The sequence below is a fragment of the Triticum aestivum genome, chromosome 2B, assembly GCF_018294505.1.
Source record: "Triticum aestivum cultivar Chinese Spring chromosome 2B, IWGSC CS RefSeq v2.1, whole genome shotgun sequence".
Classification (NCBI taxonomy): domain Eukaryota; kingdom Viridiplantae; phylum Streptophyta; class Magnoliopsida; order Poales; family Poaceae; genus Triticum; species Triticum aestivum.
Window position 1 is genome coordinate 700927296 of NC_057798.1, and position 8798 is coordinate 700936093.

Genomic DNA, 8798 nt, shown 5'->3' on the forward strand with positions numbered 1-8798 from the left:
AGGAGAAGCACATCGCAAATCTTCCGGCGGCCGGATACTTGGCCGCGGACATAGCGCACCGTCTACCATACACCGGGCAGGTCATTCCGACCCCAGGACCCCACGAGAGGGTCGTATTCGTCGCCCACTTTGTCCGTGGACTGGGATTTCCACTCCATCCCTTCGTCCGCGGGCTCATGTTCTACTACAGGCTAGATTTCCATGATCTAGCCCCAAATTTTGTCCTCAACATCTCAGCGTTCATCGTCGTATGCGAGGCCTTCCTCCGCATCCGGCCTCACTTCGGCCTATGGCTGCAAACTTTCTGCATGAAGCCGAAGGTTGTAAGCGGCCAACAAGCAGAGTGCGGGGGGGCCATGGTAGGCAGAATGCCCAACGTCACATGGCTCGATGGCTCCTTTGCGGAGACCGTAAAAGGATGGCAATCAGGGTGGTTCTACATCACCGAGCCGCGCGGCGCCAACTGGGCGGCGGCCCCGAAATTCAGATCCGGAGCCCCCATGCGGCTCACCTCCTGGGAAAGGAAGGGCCTGTCATGAGCTGACCGGACTCCAGACATGCATCAAAAGCATGAAGGACAAGAACACCAAGCTTGTCAACGTGATCCAGGTCATGCTCGTTCACCTGATCCTGCCCTACCAGAGGCGGGCAGTCAATCTGTGGGAGTTCGTCTCGATCGAACACCGGACGCTCCTGAAGCTCTACGACATGACGCACAAAGGCGCATGGAAGGTGCTATTCAAGGCCTCTGAAGTACCTCCTCCCACATCCGAGGACCGCGGGCTTCACCCTGCGCGGGCTCCTAGTCATGTGAGTTCTCAGACTGCCACCGGACCCGGTTCTTTCCAATATATTCATGGGAGATCCTTAAGTAGTTATGCATGTTTGCTTCAGGATTATGTGGAGACAACGGACCAGGTTTACTGTCCGGCTCCGCTGCCAGAAGGCCCAGCCGATGCTCTCCTGATGGAGATGCTGGTCCCGGCAAGAAGGCCGAGAAGAAGGCCCCGGGGATCCGAAAGGGTCTCCGGTGTAAGGTTGTGCCAGAAGCCTCATCCGAAGACGACGAGGAGGACTCCTCCCACGAAGGGGAGGAGGAAGAAGAAGAAGACGCCCCATCCAGAAAGGATGAGGGGCCCGGGGAGGCGGACCAGGGGGCCGGAAAAGGCCCTTGCCGTAAAGCCATCATACCACTGTTGTCTGACGACGATGAGACAGATTCCTCCCGCAGAGGCGGGGGGAATCAGGAAGAGATTCTACCTCCCCACACTGGGGGGGAGAAGAAGAGGAAAGCCGCCCCGGGAGGGGAGGCTGGGGCGTCCAAGAAGGGGAAGGTGCCCCTTCCAGACTACTCCGCCACAGCCGCTCTCAGCGAGGAGGGGTGGCTGCCGAGGGGGAAGCCCCCAGTGCGATCGTAAGTGTCCGCACTCCATAAAAACTTCACTCTATAGCTTTTGTTTAACGCCGAACATATGTGCAGTCCGGCCAGGGATCACCCTGAGGTATCTTCCTCCGGGTCCCTGAGCGATTCGGAGATGAATTCGCTTCCGACAGCCACTACTCCTCAACCCGTGGACGACACGGAGGTGTTGTCCCAAAGGCTCCCAGAGCAGGGGGAGGTGACTCTGGAGACGCCCCGAGGCGGGGTCCCAAACGTCGGACACGCGGGGTTCAAGATCCCCGCGGATCGTGTCGACGAGAGCCATGGCCAGCCGGGCTCTCAGCCGAACACAATTCCAGAACCTTCAATGGTTCCGGACTCAGGCGGGTGACCCCTCGTTAGGGAGGGCAAGCTGTCTGTATCAGGGACTTCCATTGAGGCGCCGGACTGTCTGCCGGAAGCGCTTCACGGCGCTTCCATGGATGAAGAGCACCGTACTCTCATGAGTACAGTGATTCGGAAGGTTTTGTCCGCCAAAAGCGGACTAACCGAAGCTTGCACCAGCCTCCTAACAGGCTTTGAGGTAAGTAATAAACATGTGCAAAATTACCACCTGATAGGTAGTAGCCCCTGATACTCTGTTTGGTGTTCGGAAAGAAAAGCCAAACAGAGGGTCAATTATAATCCGCAGGAGTCTAATAATAAGTATTATTGTGAATAAGCAGACTGTGCTACTTGCTGCTGCTGCCCGGACTGCCGAAGTTGCTGAACTGAAGCGGGACCTGGAGCAGGCGCAGGGAGAGCTCGAACTCACGAAGAGGTAGCTCGAAGAGAAGAAGGGTAAGTGATTCCCGCTCTTATGCATTTAAGGATAGGAAGAATTGGTGAGTCTAAACCTAAGTGTCATGACTATGTAACAGGGGCCACTGCCGAAGTGGCGTCCCTGAAAAAGGCGCTGTCTGAGGCCGAAGACAAGGCGGCCTCGGAATGTAAGGAGCGCGAAAAGCAAAGTGCTAGGGTAGGTGAGGTATAGCAAGAGCTCCAGGACCTTGGCAAGAAGTACGAGTCTGTGGAGCGTGATCTGAAGGCGAAAGAGGCCGAGCTTGCAAAGGCCCTTGTGAATTTAAAAGACGCCAAGGCCGAAGCCGAGAAAGCATAGCAGGAGATCCAGGAGGCCAAGAAGATAGCAGCGGGTAAGAAGTTCTTTATGCAAAGCAAACATGTGGAGGAGGCGTTTCTTTTACTTACTCGAATTCGGAGCTCTCCAGGGGCATTCGCAGATCTTCCATGTAGCGTATCAGACGCTGCGGAGTTCTACCGTGCCCAGGAGGGGAACTCAACGGAGAAGCTGTTCTGGTCCCAGTATGCTGGGGCCGAACACCCGATGCCTCTGAGTGACCAACTGAAGCAGTTGGTCGAACTCCACAGGGCCGCCGAACTGGCTATGAAAGGTTTCATAGTCCGGATGTGGCCTGGTGAGCTCATGCCCAGTAGCTACTTTCGCCTGATCAAGCGGATGGTGGATGCCTGCCAGCGGCTGGAGGTGATCAAGCGCTCTGTTTGTATCGAAGGTGCCCGCCGGGCCTTTGCCCGCGTCAAGGTGCATTGGGGCAAGCTGGATGCGGAGAAGCTGGTCAAGGACAGGCCACCGGAGGGCAAGGCGCATCGCCATCCCGAGATGTACTATGATGGCGTTATGAAGGGTGCTTGTCTCGTGGCTGACGAATGTACCAAGGACACCATTTTTGAATGAATTCGCTTCTGTCATGTTTATATGTTAAGGACGAAGTTACTTGCGCTATGTAGCGCTTTTGTTTATTTAAAATAATACCTTCTGTGCGGCTGTTTATAAAATTCTGAAAGTAGGCCAGTCGTCGGCTTCCACCCCCACGTAACTAGTACAGGGGTGTTCGTGGAAAACCCAGACACTCTTTATCCAAATGTTTGGTCCATTAAGGAGGTGTCCGGCGCAGCGAACAAGGCAATCGGACTATGCGGCTTTATAACCTCTCGAACAATTTTAAATTAGCCATAGAAGTCTACAATTTTAAATTTCGGCGAAGCCCCTACAACCCGGAAGGCCGAATCGGGGCGCTATACACGCCTAGATCGGACGAAGCCGATTTATCGCCTAAAGCGGAAAATCTTTAAGGATTTTAAGACCTCTCGAACAGCGACCAGCTCTCGCCGCATCATGCCGGTCAGTTTTCGGCTTTCTCTACTGAGGTGCTCGTCCGGAAGAACCGGGACACAATCGCAGTAGTTCTCCCTGCGCTACCTTAGCCGGTATAACGGAACGTAAGGCACCAAAACAAGGGAGCCGGGCTATCCCAACTGTAGACCCAAGACATGATTCGGAGCTGATGCATATAGTGCTATAAGTTCGGGGTGCCGCACTGTCGAAAGTGTTCAGACTTTATTTGCCATATTATGGGGCACCATGAGAAGCCCCTGGCATACTGACCGTACCAAGGTGTACGGATGCAATACCAAATAAGCATTTATAAGAGAAGAAAATGCTCAAATGAGGATAATAAGCTGACGCTATATATAATCTCCCATTGACGAAAAATACGTTTAAGCGTACGTTTACAATGGATGCATGAAGCAGAGATAAAATAGAACTATTTGACATGTCCTATCCAAGGGCGGGCTGTGTGCAGATAGATAAAGCAGGTATAATGGTCGTAAATAGATTCCACCTGGGTATTTCCTTCTGTGCACAACGTCTGTTGCCTCCTTGGATGTCTCTCCCATGTAAGTCCGGCAATTCGGCTCTTCTGAGGATGCTGCACTAACACGGTGTCCTGAAATGTAAGAGGGAAAGAGTATGAAGGTATTTGGCGGTTACCCGCACTATTGACTGAGTCGTTGATGCGCCCCCGCCTATGCCCATAGTATCTTGAGTGCGTAATTGTGTACGTGTGGCGCGAACGCTGCTTTGAAGGGGCTTGGGCGGAGGCCGGACTGCTAATCATGCTCTTGGCGTTCCTGATGATCCTGTTGCGGGGTGCTCCGGACTCGCTTGACTGTGCTCGAAGTTGTCGCCGGGTTGGTTTGTAGGAGTAGGCCGCATTGTACTTCTGCCGCGAGAGCTACCGTATGTTCTTCTGTTCGAAGGGAGCGGTCCATATTTCCATTCACTACTAGGAAAATGCTTATAGATAGAAGTTTACCAGTAGCGAGTTTTTTACCCCACGCTACTAGTAAGTACCAGTTGCGCTGTGTAGAAAACACGCTACTACTAACATATAGTAGCAGCGTTTGTTTGTTTGGGCCGCACTACTGTTACATGGGCCGCAGGGCAGCATCTGTAGCCCACTTAGCTGTAGCGTTTGTTCTGAAAGGGCGCTACAACTGGTGGGCTTAGCAGTAGCGTGGTGCTCCAACCAGCGCTACTACTATAGCTAAAGAAAACCGGCCCGCGAGCGCCCCCGCACCCCCTCGTCTCACACAATCCCCTCCACCCGATGACGATGCCGCAACGGTTAGGGTTCGTCCCCGGCCGCCTCACCCCCGTCAACAGTGCCGTGCGCCGCCACCATGCGCGGTCGCCTCTCGCCTCCTCCGACGCTCCAGCCCCGTAAGTCCCCCTCTCGATCTCCTCCTCCCTGCGCGCGCCACAGTAGCTCCTCTCGATCTCTTGGCTAGGGTTCATCGTAGGGGCTCCAATCGATTTGCCGCGAATGAGGGTTGTGTTGGGCTCAGTCAGAGAGACACACACACAGAGAGAGAGAGAGAGACAAAGAGAGAGAGACAGAGAGAGAGAGAGAAGAATCATCGAGGGTTGTGTTGGGTACCAGCTGCTGTGCGCGGCGGCAGCACGGTGCGGCTGGTCTGGATCCGGGGGCCGCGGTGACGGGAAGAGTGTGGGAGGCGACGGCGGTTCGGGCAGGGGAGGAGGCGGCGGGGGCTGCGCTGCGCTGCCGGCCGGCGAGGCGGAGACGAGGAGCAGCAGGGCTTGTAGTTGCCGGGGAGTGGCGTGGAGAGCAGAGCAGAGCAGAGCAGGGAGCAGTGGAGTGAGAGTGAGAAACAGAGAGCGAGTGGTTGGTGTAATAAGTCCTGGAATGGATTTGGACGCGTCTAGTAGTATAGGAAGGAGTACCAATATTTTGCTTGACTTGACCTGCCAAAGTCTTTGCTTATTAATGTATTCTTTTTCATCCTTACCATAAACTACTCCTAGCATGGCAGTAATTTATATATTGCATTTGTGTCAGTCGATTTTGTGTGAAGCCATGAGGTCGAGACCGAGTAGTAGTTCATCACATACTAGTATTTTGCTTATTAATGGATTGGGCTGGCTCATGTTTGATTTTTTGCTTTTTGGTTGGGCGGTTTCGACTTTTCTGATGTCATGTTATGGATATTGCTTCTATAGGAGTGTAAGTGCTCGGTTCGGGTTGTATCAAGTGCCCTTCTATAGGATGCTGTATAGGTGTTGTTCATGTGAGAGACAAAGCTACAAGCTCATGTTTATTTAGTGTGCTTTGTTGTGAGAAATCATCAAGATTTAGGATTACTGATAAGAAGGGGGTAGTTTATTTAGTGTGCTTTGTTGTGATTAACAAAGATGAGATGAGATGAGATCAAAGTATTGTCATGTTTTGCCATATATTTGTTTGTTACATCTCTAGATTATTGAGCTACTAGTATTGTTTAACCTTGTGTTTAGTGCAAATTTCATGCTGATAGCGACGCTTCATCTGAAGAGTTGGGGACATTAGTTTACTAGATTGCTAGCTTTATGATTGTTGGACTGAACTTTATGTTTACTTTTTAGTTGTTATTTTGCTTGCCATGTGAACTCTAGCTATGAAAACTTTATGTTTACTTTTTGGATCGTTAATCCTTTAATCATATTGCTTTAGGGAAATGGCGCCACCACCACCACCACCATGTCGACGGTGCAAGTCAAGGTGCGCCAGCAGCCTTGCAACTGGCACGCTGTTTGGCATCTACTTCGAGTCTAGTTTTCTTCATGCGGCGGTAATAAATTATATGAAACTAGTAACTAGTATTTTGTTTTTAGTGTTATTGGCATTAATGCATCGTGTATATATCATTTTGCTTTTTGTACACAGATTGTCCCATGCAATGTGAGGTCAAAATTCAACAATCTGACTGGAGACTCTGTGACCTTTGAGGCTCCTGGGGGCCCCTACACTATGGAGATCGAGAAAGGACGAAAGATGACGCGGGTGGGAGGATATGGATGGGTCCGTTTCATCGACAACATGCGTATCACCGATGGTGAGTTGATCAGCTTCTCCTTCAGAGATGAAAGACCCAAACTGGCCATGATTTATATCAACAAAGCAGAAGATTACGAGGATGATGACGACCCACTCGGTGATGCCATCGTAGCTCAAAGAATGAAGTTGAGCGAGGAGGAGGTGTGCAACCTATGGGACATCATTCCGCCACGTGCTGACTTTGTCGGGGTGCCATTCATGACCCGCCTGACAAGTACCATGGTTGATCGGCATATGACTTTTCTATTGAAGGATGCTATGCGTGGAACACCAGTTATGTCCCAAGTATGGCCTCGCCCTTTGCTGTTGAACTCGCATCAAGCTAGCTTGCAAAAGTTTCAAGGTAACAGACATTGCAGGTTTCGGCCTCATTGTCTTTGATTGAATAATAAAAAGTGTTGAAGCATTTTGTTATCATACTGATGCCATATTTTCATGCCCTCTCCAGCAGGCACTGCCCCGTTCTTTGGGGCTCCGCCGGTCATGGCAACCGGGAACCTGCCCATGGTGATGCCGAGCCCTGCAACGCTTGTGCAGCCATTCCAGGCCATTCATCCAATCATGGTTCCTTCGGCGACCAGTATGTATCCAGGCAAATACATGTAAACTTGTCATACCGCTGTGATTTTTCTGATTGCTTTGGAAGAAGAATCTTGGCTTTACCCCTTTGGCTTTTCGGGGTATACATCTAAGAGGACTCGCAGTTTTGCCTACCCTGTCAATTCACCTACTAGTTGCTGGTCATTGTCCGTCTTTTTATTGGGAGGACTTGCAACGTTTGCCGTAAGCCATAGTCGGTGTGGCTTACGGTTTAATTTTCCGGGAGAGTTCATGGGAGGAGTTGATATGAAAATAGAGAGGAGATTGAAGCGATTCTTTGACTGCCTTGGCGGTAACACATTTTCACCTGTTCTTTTGCGTTTGCAGAGCAGTATGTACCGTGAAACATTGTAAATGAGTAAGATAGTGAAGTGGCCCCTTTTCTTTTTCTCCATCTTGCAAGTGTGATGTTGCTGCTATGAATGCTATCTTTTGTTGCAAGTGTAGTTGTGGGACTATTATTCTTGTAACTTTCACGTGTGGCCTGTACAATCTTTCATTGCAGTGCTTTAAGCAATTTGATCGAATGTGTTCCTCAGTCGAAAGAAGTCGGTCATCAGAACGACGCTCAGAGCGTGCTACCCGGCTGATCATTTGCCATCCGATCCGTGTCCCTGGATAGGAGTACGTGTTGGAGTCGTATAGTTGAAGTTAGGATCAACACAGTTGCATCCGACGAATCAACACAGTTGCATCCGACCTAAGGATGGGGTGCGCTTAGAGTTTAAGTCGCCAAAGAAAGTGTCGTTGGGCACCGTCCTCAAGTTCAAGGAGCGCTTCATCTCGACGTGTTGCCGGCCACTAGCATCGGAGGGAGGAGTCTTGGGGACGAAAGGCGGCCGTCGAGACGAGGAACTTGATCAGAGCAAGAAATTCAAAAGGACACGTACGGAATATTGATGCTGAGTTTTCTTTCTGCATGAACGGCATTTTTGTGCCAGTTGTGCCTTTATTGCGCCGGACAATGTTTGTTAGTCAAACTAGCAAAAGAGCATGCATTTTTTTTCGACACATGGTATCTCATCTATGTTGCGACCTATCCTCCTTCCCACCCTAGCCAACGATGGCCTCAGTGCTCATACAATCACAACACATTTGAATTTTGTCAATCCTAAGTCATCCCTCCCTCGGCATAATATGAGAAACCAAATTACTTTTTCCTGTGTTATTTTGGCAAGACGCACATGCGTTGTTATAGATGAGTTCTTTCGTGTCCAGTGCTCGTTTTGCCGAGATATTCAATTTTATTCCGGATCGGCACCGGTATGAAAGAAAGATGTGACATGCACCAGTGGCGGAGGATGGATATAATTTGAGGTGTGGCGGACTCAAGTAGTACATAAAAAATGGCCACTACCAAGTAACTCAATTTTTGTTGTTGTTAAATCTGCAACTCAAATCATAGAGAAGCTACTAATATTGCTGCTCCCTCTGTTCACAAATGTAATATCGAGGGTGTAAAATATATTACAACACAATTAGTGTAAAAATTTCACAAATTTCTACCTGTCTCATTTTCATTCCTTGTTCAACTACTGTATGTTCTCCCTTTACCAGCAAAG

The 8798-nt window shown here is 50.3% G+C and overlaps 1 long non-coding RNA gene across 1 annotated transcript; it reads left to right on the forward strand.

Moving 5' to 3' along the window:
* Nucleotides 1-6875: 6875 nt before the first annotated feature.
* On the forward strand, nucleotides 6876-7630 carry LOC123046803 (uncharacterized). The gene is made up of 2 exons (XR_006422607.1): nucleotides 6876-6979; nucleotides 7088-7630. It is a non-coding gene; the product is annotated as an uncharacterized lncRNA (long non-coding RNA).
* The last annotated feature ends 1168 nt before the right edge of the window (nucleotides 7631-8798 follow it).